This window comes from Bos indicus, chromosome 2, assembly GCF_029378745.1.
Source record: "Bos indicus isolate NIAB-ARS_2022 breed Sahiwal x Tharparkar chromosome 2, NIAB-ARS_B.indTharparkar_mat_pri_1.0, whole genome shotgun sequence".
Classification (NCBI taxonomy): domain Eukaryota; kingdom Metazoa; phylum Chordata; class Mammalia; order Artiodactyla; family Bovidae; genus Bos; species Bos indicus.
The window spans coordinates 50,355,337-50,372,500 of record NC_091761.1 but is presented as its reverse complement, the minus strand read 5'-3'; the positions used below and the strand labels follow the sequence as shown (position 1 = coordinate 50,372,500).

Below are 17,164 nucleotides of genomic sequence, written 5' to 3'. Positions count from 1 at the left end.
TGCACTCTTCTGGTTTCAAAATCTTCACACATTCAGCTTCTTCAGTCCTAGTTTATAATAATAGTTATTTAACATGATAGTTAAGTCTCAATATAATTTTAACAATATAACTTGCCAGTTCCAGATTGCTTGTGACTTATCCCTCTCCAACCTTTGAATTTCGGTTACTTACGATTTAGTTTTTAGTGTGAGTTGTCTCTCTGTGGAAAGTTGTTTTGCAGGCTTTGATTGCTATCCTTCAAAAACATGGGCAGAATTAGAAAATGTAAATAAATATATTGGAGACATTTTTGAATTGTAAAGGCCCTTCCTTCTCATGATCTCTTGGCAATTCAGATGACTTTTTTTACATTTAACATAGTTTCTCTAACCAAAAAAAAAAATGGAAAGGGGGAAGACAGTTCTCAGTTCATGATTATTCATATATACTATTACAATCTGTAAATTTATAGGTAAGTGATACAAATGTTGATTACATGCATGTCTTCAGTGCGTGAAAATTCAGCAAGTATATACTAGATGACTTAACTTTTCTATACATATAGCTGAAAAGTACTGTTTAAAAATTTGAGCAAAAATTTATTTTGCTATAAAGAAGAAGAAATCTTAGGGCTATTTCTGATAACACTTTGCCCACTGATCTTTTTCTTTTTTATATCATTTGCTTTCAGAACCTTTGAAATTAGACACACAAAAATCTTTTTCACCACAGTGACTGATGGATTAGTATATCTGAAAAGTATTTTGGACTGATGAAAAAGATGCTATGTCTTCAGATAGTATTATCACTCACTTTATTTTAAATAATGTTACAAATTTTAATATATATTTTATTTTATGTGGACTAATTCTATCTATAAAAATTAAATATGGAAAACTCTTCCATGTTGTTTTAAAAAGTCTCCTTCAGATGGATCCCAGATTCTGAAATCTTGTACTGTAGGGATGTGTACTGTACTGCAATACATCAGATGCTTTATTAAATAAATACAGCCATTAGTGCTGATTTTACCCCATATAACAATGCAGAAAAAAAAGTCTCTGCAATTTGCTTCAACAGGGTATTCTTTCATTTGCATTTACCACCTTGTATCACATAAAATACTTGGTATAAGATGACTGAGATATCTGGCCATCTAGGGAATATTGCAGAGTTTAGGTATAAAGATATGTAAACACTGCAGAGATTATACTTTATCTTGCTTTTATCTTTTACTTTTGTTCTTCAACTGTGTTTTGAGTCAAGTTTTGTCTTGATGAAAATTGTACTAGTGAGAGTACAATTTTGGTAGGAAAAAATCACATATGTGGTATACATATCTGTGTTTTTAGTGATATAAAGAATAGCCTATATAATGTGGTCGTGAGTTTCAGATCTTTCTTTTTGAAAGGAGAAAAGTTGATTTGAGACAAGCTATAAATGAAATAAACATCTAAATTCAGTATCTGGGATCTTTATTTATGGTTACACTTCCCTTGACAATGTGGAATTAATGACAATCTCATTAGCAACAATTTAATTTGCTTTAAAATTAATTTAGTTTCAATAGCTACCTATATTTCTATCAGTTTTAGCTATATTCCAAAGAATAGAGCCTATCTAAATAGAAGAGAAATCATCCAAGTCATTGAGATTTCAGTATTTTGGTATTTCATTTTGTAGGAAACAAAAGAGCAGATACCCCAAATTACTAAATTATTATTGTTTAAAGCAGCTAGTTGATTATGACCAAAATTTAGAACTTTCACATATGACTAGAAGCTGAAGAGAAAGTTTGAATGTGATAGCTTCTTCAGTGTTGTTGTATCCGTGTAATTTCTGCGCTAAATTAGAAAACTACAAGCTCTAGTTAAAAGGAATAACAGTGAAATTTATAGCAACTAACATCTAAATTGTGATTTTCTTTTATTAATTTGATTGTTTATTTCTGATGCATATGCAAGAGTTCCTGAATTCTTTCAGACCCCTGTGGTTTAATATAAATCTCAAAATATTAAAAGCATCTTGTAGAAAATTAGAAAGCAGATGAAACACTTCGGGACTTAAGATAATTTTAGATGTGCACATTTTAAAGCAACTTCAACACAATTACCCTCTGCTTGCTCTTTAAAAAAAAACAAAAAAACAAAAAAACTTACCTCTTTAATTTGTTTTACTCTGTGACAACTGCTTTTATAACTGGTTTGTAGAGTACTCATTGGCTTGAAAAAGATTGGTCAACATAAAAGCTTGACACAATAGACTACTGAAACTCTCAGAGGTCACATTTACCAGATATATTCAACATACCAAGAGATAAATTGCAATAAGTATAATTGTGATAATTTAGAAAACAGTGGATTATCAGATAATGTTTCACTACACCTTGTTCCATTCCCAAATCATGTGTTACTCTGCATTTATAAATTCAAGGCTTTCAAGTTAATGACTGCAGGTGGCATGATTGTTTCAAAGGTATTATAAGGAACAGCCTCATTTGAAACTCTGAAACATCAGATATTTTATGCAGACAATGAGAGTATCACATGTTTCATTTTCATGGGGTTTGTATTCTTTTAAATGTATAGGAAAGGATCTTGTTGAGCTGTCAAAATTACCACATCATTGAAAATATGACCGTGTTTTTTAACAGAGAATTTGGAGTCACGGACATCCAGCCTTATCTGCTCTGTGACTTTTGCCAACCTAAAAACCTCAACATTCTCAAAAATGGGGCTGATACATATGCCTTATTCAGAGTTGTTATAAAATTTAGAGAAAATGTTATTTTCAGTGCTTGGAAAAAATATATTTGTAGAGGATGCTGTATCTGGCATTACTGTAAACATCATTCAACTATTTAAATTGAAAAATATTCAGTATTGTAAGTGCTTCAAAATATAACATAGAAATAAAATTATTTTGATTAAATAAGGAATAATTTTGCAAATGAAATATGAGTTTTAGAAAGCAAAATTTGACTATGAGACATTTTATAAAATACAGATAGTATCCGTTTATTTTCATGTGTTTAACATATTTAAAAATGAAAGGAAAAAATCTTATCTCTAACTATATAAAATCTTTGTTAAACTTCATTATTTACATGCCCAATTCAGTTAATTAAAAAAAAATTTGTTGTATGGCTTAGCCTTTAACATTCTTTGCATTTTTTATTCTATCAAAATTTAGTTTTCACTTGAATTCATACTTCAAAATTCAGGTAGATGGTATTTTAAATTATTTAAATTTTAGTGGGAACACTTCTCAGTACTTATATTTTGTTTTATTTTTTGCCATTGTCATATAAAGGAAAAATTAATATGTTTAATGTATTAAGCCATCTTGTTCAAAATGACAATTGTCTTTATTTTCTTGAAGAAGCAGTTTTGTCTTTAAAGAACATAAGGCTAAATTAAACTTTAAATGAAATAAGATATGTTATTTAAAGGTATCACTTCAGGTACATTGAGAAATGAAAAAGTATAGTGGGATGATATTTAAGATATGACCATAAATCAGTAATAACAGTTTCATAGGTTGATACACACTAGTCTGTTGGTTTTTTTTTTTTAAACTGTAATGCAGTAAGTTCACCATGCAACAGTCATGTTCTAGATCTGGTGGCAGTAAAATTAACCTTATTTCATGATAGCATAAAATAAGGGAAAATAACATATAAAGAAATTAATTTATATAAAATTCTATAAAAGAATTCATTTTAGAGTGAATTCTATAAAATTCTAAAAAATTCTATAATTCTATACAAGAATTTCATTTTATTCTATAAAATGAAAATCTTTGTGTGTAAATACATTATGAAGATAAAATTGAGAGAACAAGTTTGTTTTTAAAAATTTAAATAGATCTGGTGAGACAGGTGAATACAGATAATGGAAGTAAGTCAGTCATGCAATAACTTATGAAATAAGTAAAAAAAAAATTTTTTTGCTTTGAGATGAGTACAGCACCACTCGTTGTGTTTTACTTCAAGGTATTTTCTGGTTCTAAGATGGTTCAGGGCTCAGAGCATAAGCAGAAAGCCAGATATCAGAGAATCTCAAGGAATTCACAAGTCTATGGGGAAATTTTCCCATGGAAAGAAAAGTAAAATTTGAAGAGACAAGATCCAAAAAGAAAAACAGAGAAGTAATTTTAAGAATGTGTACTGTTTTTACCCTCTAAGCATTGACCAATTTGTAAGCTGTACGAGGTGAGAGCCTAAAAATCCAAGCAGAAATGGACAACTAAAAGTTAAAAACTTACATAGGACTTTTGACATTCTCACAGTGCAGGTAAAAGAAAAGTTAGGAGTTTGGGTCCAGGGCGTCCAAATAGAAAATGCCTAGTTAGATATGCAGATTCTAAGTTTTGACTTCAAAAGGGCTGAAACTCAGATTTAAACCATCTTAGACCTAAGCAGATCAGGGTGATCTATCCAACTTTTAACTTCTTATCAGAAAAAGTCAGTCATCTCTGAAGGGAAATAATTCATCTAGATTATTTCCAGATTGTTTTAAAATAAACAATGTCTGACATTTAGTTTAAAAAATAAATAAATAAGGGATTAATAAGGTAAAGAAAACAGAGATAATATTGATTATATCAATATATGAACTTAAAAATAAATGATACTAATATGGTAAAAAAATAATAGGGAAGATTAATATCACTAGAAACTTAAGCTCTATAATAAATTAATTCAGTGAAAATTTTAGAACCAAAAATTAAAAATTCAACAAATAGACTTACTCCCTAAAGGATTAGTTACTAGCAATTTACAAAATTAAGTTATATCTAGAAGAAAACACAGAAAAAATTCTCAAAAATAAAGCAAAGTCTGAAAGAGTTATAGGATTCTGAGAAATTACATGCACACATATACATATAAATTCAAAAAAAGGAAAGAGAGTAAAGAGGCTTCATATTTTGAAACATAATGGAACTTTCAGTTTCAGTTTTTAGGATCTTGGAAGTTGTAATTTACATCTGCAAGAGAAGAAGATGAAAAAAATGAAAACCAGCATTTTCTTTCACTTATCAGAGACGCGGGAGCCTCAGGTTTGATCCCTGGTTTGAAAAGATTCCCCTGGAGAAGGAAATGGCAACCCACTCCAGTATTCTTGCCTGGAAAATTCCATAGACAGAGGACCCTGGTGGGCTATAGCCCATGGAGTCTCAAGAGTTGTGTCCCAAAGAGTTGGACACAACTGAGTACACACATCAGATAGTGAGATCACAAGGTATAGTGTCACCCTGAGATCTGGTGAGACAGGTGAATACAGAGAATCAGACCCAACATTAGATCAGCTTGCCTGGGATGAAAGCCACTGGAAACATATTCTAGTAGAAACATTTAAATAATATCTTTGACAAATTGCTGGAGGTAAGGGGCTTGCCTGGTGGCTCAGTGGCAAAGAATCCGCCTGCAATACAGGAGATGCGAGTTCAGTTCCTGGGTAAGGAAGATCTTGTGGAGAAGGAAACGGCAACCCACTCCAGTGTTCTTGCCTGGGAAATCTTACAACAGAGGAGCCGTGGGTTTGCAAAAGAGTTGGACATAACTTAGCAACTAAACAACAACAACAATAAAAAGTGTAAACCACTATAAGGGTGATAAAATCTTGGGACTGCAGTGTTATGGAGGCTCCTACATTTTTGTGGATTTACCTCCTGGAAATCCACGAGGTTCTCACAAGTGAAGGGCCAAGTAAAAAGTGTTCCTATTTCTTGCAAAGAAATGGGAAAGTTAACCATTTCCAAATATATTGAGAGCATTCTCCATAACAAAGGACCACTGAGACAGGGTCACCAGCATATCCAACATCAGAGAAGGGAAATTACTTGATTCCAGTTCCCTCAAGCCTTCCTTTATCAGCTGAGGAGAAACCAAAACTGACAAATACCTGTGAAGATGAGATCCTAAGGACATAGCTCCACTAAACAACTGAGACTTCATCATAGATTTTTGCAACATTTTCTCTTACTCACACCTTAACATCATCAACAGTGCTTCAGTATAATACTGTGGATTACAGCTAAAATAGGAAAGACTAGAGATCTCAAGAATATTAGAGATACCAAGGGAACATTGCATGCAAAGATGGGCTCAATAAAGGACAGAATTGGTATGGACTTAACAGAGGCAGAAGATATTAAGAAGAGGTGACAAGAATAAACAGAAGAACTATACAAAAGAGATCTTTACAACCCAGATAACCACGATGCTATGATCACTCACCTAGAGCCAGACATCCTAGACTGTGAGGTCAAGTGGGCCTTAGGAAGCATCATACGAACAAAGCTAGTGGAGGTTATGGAATTCCAGTTGAGCTATTTCAAATCCTAAGATATGATGCTGTGAAAGTGCTGCACTCAATGTGCCAGCAAAATTGGAAAACTCAGCAGTGGCCACAGGACTGGAAAAGGTCAGTTTTCATTCCAGTCCCAAAGAAAGGCAGTGCCAAAGAATGCTCAAACTACTGCACAATTGCACTCATTTCACACACTAGCAAAGTAATGCTCAAAATTCTCCAAGCCAGGCTTAAGTAGTACATGAACCATGAACTTCCAGATGTTCAAGTTGGTTTTAGAAAAGGCAGAGGAACCAGAGATCAAATTGCCAACACCTGTTAGATTATTGAAAAAGCAAAAGAGTTCCAGAAAAACATCTACTTCTGCTTTATCAGCTATGCCAAATCCTTCAACTGTGTGGATCACCACAAACTGTGGAAAATTCTTAAAGAGATGGGAATGACCTGCCTCTTGAGAAATCTGTTTGCAGGTCAGGAAGCACAGTTAGAACTGGACATGGAACAACAGACTGGTTCCAAATAAGGAAAGAAGTATGTCAAGGCTGTATATTGCCACCCTGCTTATTTAACTCATATGCAGAGTACATAATGAGAAACTCTGGGCTGGAAGAAGCACAAGCTGGAATCAAGATTTCCAGGAGAAATATCAATAACCTCAGATATGCAGATGACACCACCCTTATGTCAGAAAGTGAAAAAAAAAAAACTAAAGAGACTCTTGATGAAAGTGAAAGAGGAGACTGAAAAAATTGGCTTAAAGCTCAACATTCAGAAAACTAAGATCATGGCATCTGGTCCCATCACTTCATGGCAAATAGATGGGGAAACAATGGAAACAGTGACTGATTTTATTTGGGGGGGCTCCAAAACCACTTCAAATCATGACTGCATCCATGAAATTAAAAGGCCCTTACTCCTTGGAAGGGAAGTTTTGACCAACATAGACAGCATATTAAAAAGCAGAGACATTATTTTGCCAACTAAGGTCCATCTAATCAAGGCTATGGTTTTTCCAGTAGTCATGTATGGATGTGAGAGTTAGACTCTAAAGAAAGCTGAGCACCAAAGAATTGGTGCTTTTGAACAGTGGTGTTGGAGAAGACTCCAGAGAGTCCCTTGAACTGCAAAGAGATCCAATCAATCCATCCTAAAGAAATCAGTCCTGAATATTCTTTGGAAGGACTGATGCTGAAACTCCAATACTTTGACCACCTGATGCAAAGAACTGACTCATTTGAAAAGACCCTGATGCTGGGAAGGATTGAAGGCACTAGGAGAAGGGGATGACAGGGGATGAGATGGTTGCATGGCATCACCGACTCAATGGATATGAGTTTGAGTAAGCTCTGGGAGTTGGTGATGGGCAGGGAAGCCTGGCGTGCTGCATTTCATGGGGTTGCAAAGAGTCGGACACTACTGAGTGACTGAACTGAACTGAACTGAACCTAAAAGAGTTGAAGGTACCTACTCCATTTAAGGGGCTTCATGGGTAAGTGGTAGTGGTAAAGAACCTGCCTGCCATTGCAGAAGACGTAAGAGATGTGGGTTTGATCCCTGAGTTGAAAAGATTGCCCTGGAGGAGGGCATGGCAACCTACTCCAATATTCTTCCCTGGAAAATCCCATGGACAGAGGAACCTGGCAGGTTACAGCCCATAGGGTTGCAAAGAATCAGACATGACTGAAGTGACTTAGCATCTATGCACTCTAAAGGAGATTTAAGGGAAAAGAAAAATAATTGGAGAGGATATTGAAACCTCAGACAAGTACAGGTGGCAAATACTAGACACAGCTCAACTGCTAGCCATATTAGCATAAAATCTCAACACTAAAGGCCTATTTACCTCAGTTCTTAGTATGTAGTGGCCCAGGCTTCAGTAACAAATTATAAAATGTCAAAAACAAAACAAAGCAAAAAAAAAAAAAAACAGTCTTTTTAAAAGCAACATTTGGGTTGTTTCCAGTTTGGGGCAATTATAAAATAATTGCTGTTTATGAACAGATTTTTGTGTACAAGTTTTAATTATGTAGAGTAAATACCATGGAGTGGGATTTCTCAGTCAATGCAGTAAGTGTAAATTTAACTTCATGAGAAAATTTCAAGTTATTTTCCAATTTGCTTCCTAACATTTTTGCATTCTCAGTCAGCAATGTATGAGTTCCAGTTGCTCCACATACATACCAACACTTGGTTTCTTTTTTTACTTGATGTTTTCCTATTTTTAAGTTTAAGCTATTCTAAGAGGGATGTAGTAATATTTCATATAGTTTTACTTTGCATTTTGATATTTCCTAACAGTCTTGAATATTTTTTCATGTTTGTATTTGCTATTGATATATCCTTTTTGGTAAAATATTCATATCTGTTCACTGGTTTTTGAATTGAGGTTTTATGTTTCTTGTAGCATTTTGAGAGTTACACATACTTAATACAAGATTTTGTTGGATGTTTATTTCTCTGTATGAACAAACCTAATGGAGGTGATGGAATTCCAGTTGAGCTATTCCAAATCCTGAGAGATGATGCTGTGAAAGTGCTGCACTCAATATGCCAGCAAATTTGGAAAACTCAGCAGTGGCCACAGGACTGGAAACGGTCAGTTTTCATTCCATCCCAAAGAAAGGCAATGCCAAAGAATGCTCAAACTACTGCACAATTGCACTCATCTCACAAGCTAGAAAAGTAATGCTCAAAATTCTCCAAGCCAGGCTTCAGCAGTATGTGAACCGTGAACTTCCTGATGTTCAAACTGGTTTTAGAAAAGGCTGAGGAACCAGAGATCAAATTGCCAACATCCACTGGATCATGGAAAAAGCAAGAGAGTTCCAGAAAAGCATCTATTTCTGCTTTATTGACTATGCCAAAGCCTTTGACTGGGTGGATCACAATAAACTGTGGAAAATTCTGAAAGAGATGGGAATACCAGACCACCTGACCTGCCTCTTGAGAAGCCTGTATGCAGGTCAGGAAGCAACAGTTAGAACTGGACATGGAACAACAGACTGGTTCCAAATAGGAAAAGGAGTATGTCAAGGTTGTATATTGTCACCCTGCTTATTTAACTTCTATGCAGAGTACATCATGAGAAACGCTGGACTGGAGGAAGCACAAGCTGGAGTCAAGATTGCCGGGAGAAATATCAATAACCTCAGATATGCAGATGACACCACCCTTATGGCAGAAAGTGAAGAGGAACTAAAAAGCCTCTTGATGAAAGTGAAAGAGGAGAGTGAAAAAGTTGGCTTAAAGCTCAACATTCAGAAAATGAAGATCATGGCATCCGGTCCCATCACTTCATGGGAAATAGATGGGGAAACAGTGGAAACAGTGTCAGACTTTATTTTTCTGGGCTCCACAGTGTCACTGTGGATGGTGACTGCAGCCATGAAATTAAAAGACGCTTACTCCTTGGAAGGAAAGTTATGACCAACCTAGATAGCATATTCAAAAGCAGAGACATTACATTGCCAACAAAGGTTCGTCTAGTCAAGGCTATGGTTTTTCCTGTGGTCATGTATGGATGTGAGAGTTGAACTGTGAAGAAGGCTGAGCACTGAAGAATTGATGCTTTTGAACTGTGGTGTTGGAGAAGACTCTTGAGAGTCCCTTGGACTGCAAGGAGATCCACCCAGTCCATTCTGAAGGAGATCAGCCCTGGGATTTCTTTGGAAGGAATGATGCTAAAGCTGAAACTCCAGTACTTCGGCCACCTCATGCGAAGAGTTGACTCATTGGAAAAGACTGATGCTGGGAGGGATTGGGGATAAGAGGAGAAGGGGACGACAGAGGATAAGATGGCTGGATGGCATCACTCACGTCGATGGACGTGAGTCTGAGTGAACTCTGGGAGTTGTTGATAGACAGGGAGGCCTGGCGTGCTGCAATTCATGGGGTCACAAAGAGTCGGACATGACTGAGCGACTGATCTGATCTGATCTGATGTTGTTGTCTTATTGTTATCTTTTCATTATCTCAGTGTCTTCCACAGGGCAATATTTTCAGTTTTTGTAAAGTCCAATTTATCAACTTTTTAAAGGAACATGGTTTTGGTGTCATGCTAAAAAGCTATTTGCCTAACTCCTAATAGCGAAGATTTTCTCCTATTTTCTTCTAAAAGTTTTATAGATTCTTACTGTATATTTATATTTATAATCCATTATGAGCTAATTTTTATATAAGAAATGAGATTTATATGTGGTTTATGTTTTACATCTGTATGTCCATTATCCCAACACTACTGAAAAGGTGATAGCAAGTTTGTCAGTGACACTATCTCATTGCTGCTATTGTAATTGCATCTTCTTCTTCTGCCCTTCTGGTTATTAATTATTATCCTCATTGTCTCTCTCTCCCTGCCTCTGTCTCTCTATCTTTCTGTCTCTCTTTGTCTCACACACAAATTCATACACATTTATGATATCTTAGAGAGGCTTTTGGTAGATATAGACATATAGGTAGATATAGACAATTGATAAGAACTGACTGGTAATCATTTATGAAGTGGAAAAATTGAAAAGTAGAATTCAAGGGCACTAATGACTTGGAATTTGATTTCCATAACAGGTAAACATGGGACATATAAGCTTTGCTTATTTTTGTTCAGGTAATAATGCATACAAAGTCCATATACTTACGCACATAAATAAGTATTCTTTTATCTGTATACAGCTGGTAAAATGAATATTCATGCAATGTTTATAGCTATTTATACACATGTCATGGGCTTCTCTGGTGGCTCAGATGGTAAAGAATCTGCCTGCCGTGCAGGAGAGCCAGGGTTCAATCCTTGGTTTGGAAAAATCTCCTAGAGAAAGGAATGGCTACCCACTCCAGTAGTCTTACCTGTTGAGTTCTGCTGACAGAGGAGCCTGGCAGGCTGAAGTCCACGGGGTCGCAAAGTCAGAAACAACTGAGTGACTGACATACACGTATCATAATCTTGTTTGAGATCTAAAGGAAATGGCAACCCACTCCAGTGTTCTTGCCTGGAGAATCCCAGGAACGAGGGAGCCTGGTGGGCTGCCGTCTATGGGGTCACACAGAATCGGACACAACTGAAGCGACTTAGCAGCAGCAGCAGCAGCAGCAGAATACACACACATAAATTTCCATATGCTTATCAAACAGTTGAAAGGTATTTTCAAACTATTTGAAAGGTATTTTTAAGGAGATTACTGTATAAATCTTAAATTTCTATGAAGGAGCATTATGAAACAAATATGTTGATAACGTAGCATGAGAGGTTCTTTAAACCTATGATGATTCCATGCTGCTGAAAATCAGGAGGGTTATTATGCACGTTTTGGCAAAGACATGGATATTGTACGTGAATGAACAAAATGAAACCTATTAGCTGAAAGTAGTCCAGGAAGACCAAGAATGTGGATGGCATCCTTCCTTTTCCCATAATTGAACTGCAAATTTGATTACAGTTTGTTACTGGCAGCCTCAGTGCAAGAAAAGTTTTGGTCTCACTGTGGCTGACCTAACTATTTCAAGCCTGACTTCTTCCATTGATTTGCTGAATTTGGTTTATTAGCATGGTTTCAGGCCGCTGTAAAAGATTTTATATCTGGGACAAAATGGCATCAGAATATTTGTAGCATTTCATAGTCTAATCTCAACACTTGGAACAGTCTGAGTTTCAACATGGACCTTTTAAATAAATCCTGAGTATTTTGGATACCCTAGATCTAAGACTGATGAGTAAAGACACAGAATAACTTCTGTTTCATCTTTACATTATTAATATTAGAAGTTAAAATACCATTGTAATAGGGTAATTGCTACTTACAACACAGTCATTTTATAATGATCTGAGCTTCATGTGTAAATGGTTATAAGCTTAGACTCTGGAGGCAGATTTAGCTGAAATATTCCTTTTTATAGGAAGTCATCTCTTGGAAGCCTTTGTCCCAGGGGGTCCTGATCTTTCACAACCCATTTAACCTTGTAGTATAAATTCACATCTATCTGCGTCTCTTCCTGATTGAAGGGAAGGCCGGAAGACAGAGAGGCAACGTCTTCTTTACTTTTATATTCAAATCAGTGAGAACAATGTGACTTGTGGTGGCTATTCAATAGATATTGTTAATGAATGAAAGGATGAAGGGTGAGTGGATAAATAAATGATGTGACATTAATTAACATATTTATGACATTTTAAGAAATTCCATGTGATAGCAAGAGCTAGAGATTTTACTAGTGGTGCACAAAGATAACTTGTATTTTTTTTTCCACTTTCATTTGTAAGGGAAATTGTCAAGCCAATAAGAACTTGGATTCTAGAAAATGGGTAATTTGATTTCCCCAAACATTTTTGTGAATGCCAACACAGTGGTTTGCAGCTCTGTAACCTATCATGCCAAGACATGGTGGCCTAAATAACTGCCACTTCACAATCATGTGGGTCAACATCTTGTGCTAGATACATCTGGTCTGTTCTGCTGCCCTCATCTGAATGAGTTACCTGGCACCACAAATGAGGTTGCATGTTCTAAGGTGGACTCATATACAGAGTGGCAGTTGGGGCTGGCTATGGATTAGAGTACATGCTTTCAGTAGGTTAACTCCAGCTTATATACTAGCAACAGGAAGAATTTCCAGCAGCAAGAAAGGACAACTCCCACTCTGTGAGTGCCTGTCAGGTTTCTATTTGTGTCATGTTGGCTAATATCCTTTTGGCCAAAGGGAGTCCTAAGGCCAAGTCCAGAGTCCATGTCAGAGGGGTATGAACACAGCAAACTGTAGTCCACTATGGCGGCATTGCTGTATCTAACACATGCAGTATGGCGTATTGGCAAATCAGACATCATATGACAGTATGGCGTATTGGCAAATCAGACATCATATGACAACAGAACAGTGCACAGTCTGGGGCTTCCCTGGTGGCTTAAATGTTAAAGAATCTGCCTGCAGTGCAGGAGACCTGGGTTTGATCCCTGGGCCTGGGAGATCCCCTGGAGAGGGGATTGGCAACCCACTGTAGTATTCTTACCTGGAGAATTCCATGGACAGAGGAGTCTGGTGGGCTATAGTCCTTGGGGTCCCAAAGAGCCGGACACGACTGAGTGACTAACACTTTCACTTTCTTTCTTCACAGTGCACAGCCTAGACTCTATCTGACAGTGAAATCATGGCTCACTCACAATAGGTTCTATTCAGGAACAAAAGAGTCAAAAGACAAGGTAAAAATCACCTTCCAATTATCCCCATGTACTGGATCAGGACTTTTGGCAAAGCTTACAGAGTCGTATTTTCCTCTAGGGATGTGGCAGGATACCTAATTGGAATACTTTTCAATTCAGCTAGATTTTTTTTAAGTACTTATACAACATAACCTAATTATTAGGCAATCCCCAACTTATGTATATTTCATCTATTTGTTCATTACTTATGTGTAGTCAACCCAAGATGCATAACTGCTAGAACTCCTCTAAATGCATTCTCTCCCCTAAGGACTTAGAGACATGCCAGGAAATCACTCTCTTCCCACTCTTCCCATATTTAGTTCAGGTAAACCCCAATAATTCTTCATATATCAGCTTTCTCCTGGGAAATCACCCACAAAACAAGGGCAGTGTCCTCTCTTATTAACATTTACAGCATCCACAGCCTTCCTTACAAAACCATTTCAGTAACACTTAGTCAAGTCAATATCCATTCTCCTTCTACTTCAAACATGCTCCTCGAAAGCAAAGCCTTGGTTTGCTCATATTATATGCCCAGCATCTAATTTAGGTGCTCAGTAAGTATTTCTGTGCTGCGTACAAACATTAATAACTCATAGATATCATGGCTTTGTGAATGCACACTTTTAAATCTTTGTATCCTCAGAGCCTAACACAAGCAGTGCCTACCACAAGTGTTCAATAAATATTTATTAAGTTAATTTTAACTAACTATGGATTTGATGGGCTTTTCAATCTTGTATAATAACCTAACCACCACATCCAACATTGTTCCTAGAGGGAAAATATGTTCTGAGTTTTCAAAATCTCCAAGCAAATGAACTTTTGGAACTCAATCTGTTTGTCAGCTAGAGGACTGCCTGCTATGCAAAAATACATATGATAATTACTTGTCAAGTCAAATTTTCAGATGCTTCGTTTTATGACTGAATAATCTACATCACTGTGAATTTCTTTCTCTACTGCTATTTTCTATGAAGGAAGAATCATATACATTTTAGACCATAGAGAGAGTTGAAGAAAGTATTAAGTAGAGATTGTGTAAAGGGAAAAACATCTTTATAATGTTATATAGAATCAGGTTATTTAAGAATACCTGGATTCTACATGCGAAGGGCATGATTTATAACTGCCACACAAATGTGAAAAAGAATCTTTATTTTATAAAACTTAGATTTATGAACTTAGTTTAGTTTTAACTCTTGAGGCCATAATATGCTGGAAAAGATCATTTATTGTGGTACTGTACTCTCAGGCTAATACAATGACTTTTCATCCACATCCCTTATCACTCTTAGTAATGATGTATCATAGTTTAGGATATTTGGAATAAGTAAGTAGTCTTTCAAAAATTCTTCACTTTCTTTATTCGCTTGTTCTTCACTCATGACAGGAGTTGAACTCCTGGAACGGAAGAAAGGGGATTATGATTGTTCACCTATCAGAGAAGCAGCATTGTTGACAAAGAGCGTTAGCTCTCAGACCCAGTTTTGGCTGCATATAGTTTGGCCACCAAGGTTACTAAGAGGGGTGATATGCCTCACCTGGCTTCCATGGCTAATAACTATGGATCTTGGTAGCTCAGATGGTAATGAATCTGCCTGGAGTGCAGGAGACCTGGGTTCAATAGCTAGGTTGGGAAGATCCCTTGGAGAAGGAAATGACAACCCACTCAAGTATTCTTACTAGGAGAATCCCACAGACAGAGGAGCCTGGCGGGCTACAATCCATGGGGTTGCAAACAGTCAGACAAGACGGAATGACTAACACACACATACATTCAATAAAAATTACGTTTCTATATCCCATAGCTCTCCTATTCTCTTGTCTTCTCAGGATTGCCATCACGTGATGTAGACCAGTAAACTTGTGGTAGATATTTATTCATCATGGCAAAGTATGAAAAATATGTATGCAAAATATTAGCTGTTGCTCCCCTTCACATTTTAATCCAATAGTAGCAATGCCTGTTTCATCATCTTTTGTAGAGTTTAGAATGGAAAGCAGGATTAAACGTTCACTGCTAATTTTACCCTGACCCTCATTCTTTCTGGCATTTATACTATCTTGTCTATATCCACCCTTATATACAAACATTTGGGTTGCAGTCTTAGAAATTTAGGTTTGTGTGTCTGTATTCACCCTGCTCATTAATTTCTAGTTTATCTAAGTGTACACTACAAAAATATACAATGAATACAAGATACATAAATAGAAGTGTAACTAATAAAATAATATTTAACATGAATGTTAAAACATCTACATTTTATCAAAAATATCTTTATGTCAAACTAGACAAAGACATTGGCAAAATAAATCTACAGACCAATATCTCTCATGAACAAAGATAGGAAAAAAAATAAAAATTTCAGTTTGCTAAAATTTTCTAAATTTGCTAGTGAAATCCATTTGTATGCTATTCCATCTAAATATGGTATATATAATACACCATGGACAAGTACAGTTTGTCTAAGAAATGTGAGGATATCATAATATTTGAAAGATCAATCATGTAATTCACCAAATAAAGAGAATAATGGGGAAAATAATCCAGTCATTTCAATAATAATGCTGCTATTTTCTATCTATTCATTATAACAGATCAGAAAACCAGCAATGCAAGAAAATCCCTCAATCTAAAAGATGCTATCTATGAAAACAAAATGAAATAGAAAACAAACGACAACAGAAACAAAATTTGAGCTGGTATCATTGAACACAGTCCTTTTAATATCAGGAACAAGGCAAGGATACTGTCATCATTTCTGTACTACAATCTAGGGAATGTCCTGATGATTACAAGTTGACAAGAAAAAGAAGTAAATGACATGGAAAATAAAACATTTCTTTGCAGACTATGTGAGCAGGGATGTAAGAAAATCCTTAAAAAAATCTACAAAACTGCTAAAGAATGCATATAATAGCTACTGGAACTAGTAAGCAGATTTTGTACAATGACAGGGTAAAAGGTTAACAATACTAATCTATTGTTTTTCTATACACTATTAACTAACAAATGGAAATTAAATTATTAAAACTGTATCAAATTATTAAAACTGAAACTCAATGATAAATATGACATTTGTGATAGACCAATGCAGTCTGTAGAGTTTCATTTCAATCCCAAAGAAAGTCAATGCCAAAGAATGCTCAAACTACCACACAATTGCACTCATCTCACACGCTAGTAAAGTAATGCTCAAAATTCTCTAAGCCAGGCTTCAGCAATACGTGAACCGTGAACTTCCAGATGTTCAAGCTGGTTTTAGAAAAGGCAGAGGAACCAGAGATCAAATTGCCAACATCCACTGAATCATGAAAAAAGCAAGAGAGTTCCAGAAAAACATCTATTTCTGCTTTATTGACTATGCAAAAGCTTTTGACTGTGTGGATCACAATAAACTGTGGAAAATTCTGAAGGAGATGGGAATACCAGACCACTTGACCTGCCTCTTGAGAAACCTGTGTGCAGGTCAGGAAGCAACAGTTAGAACTGGACATGGAACAACCGGCTGGTTCTAAATAGGTAAAGGAGTACGTCAAAGCTGTATATTGTCACCCTGCTTATTTAACTTCTATGCAGAGTACATCATGAGAAATGCTGGGCTGGAGAAAGCACAAGCTGGAATCAAGAGTGCCAGGAGAAATATCAATAACCTCAGATATGCAGAAGACACCAG

At 36.0% G+C, this 17,164-nt stretch overlaps 1 long non-coding RNA gene across 1 annotated transcript in view; it reads left to right on the top strand.

Moving 5' to 3' along the window:
* LOC139186319 (uncharacterized) overlaps window positions 1–16,779 on the top strand; it is a 26,873-nt gene extending 10,094 nt beyond the window's left edge. Inside the window, exons 3-4 of the long non-coding RNA XR_011569915.1 lie at window positions 13,397–13,481; window positions 16,086–16,779. This is a non-coding gene — a long non-coding RNA (uncharacterized lncRNA). The remainder of the gene's footprint in view (window positions 1–13,396; window positions 13,482–16,085) is intronic.
* Window positions 16,780–17,164: the final 385 nt, after the last annotated feature.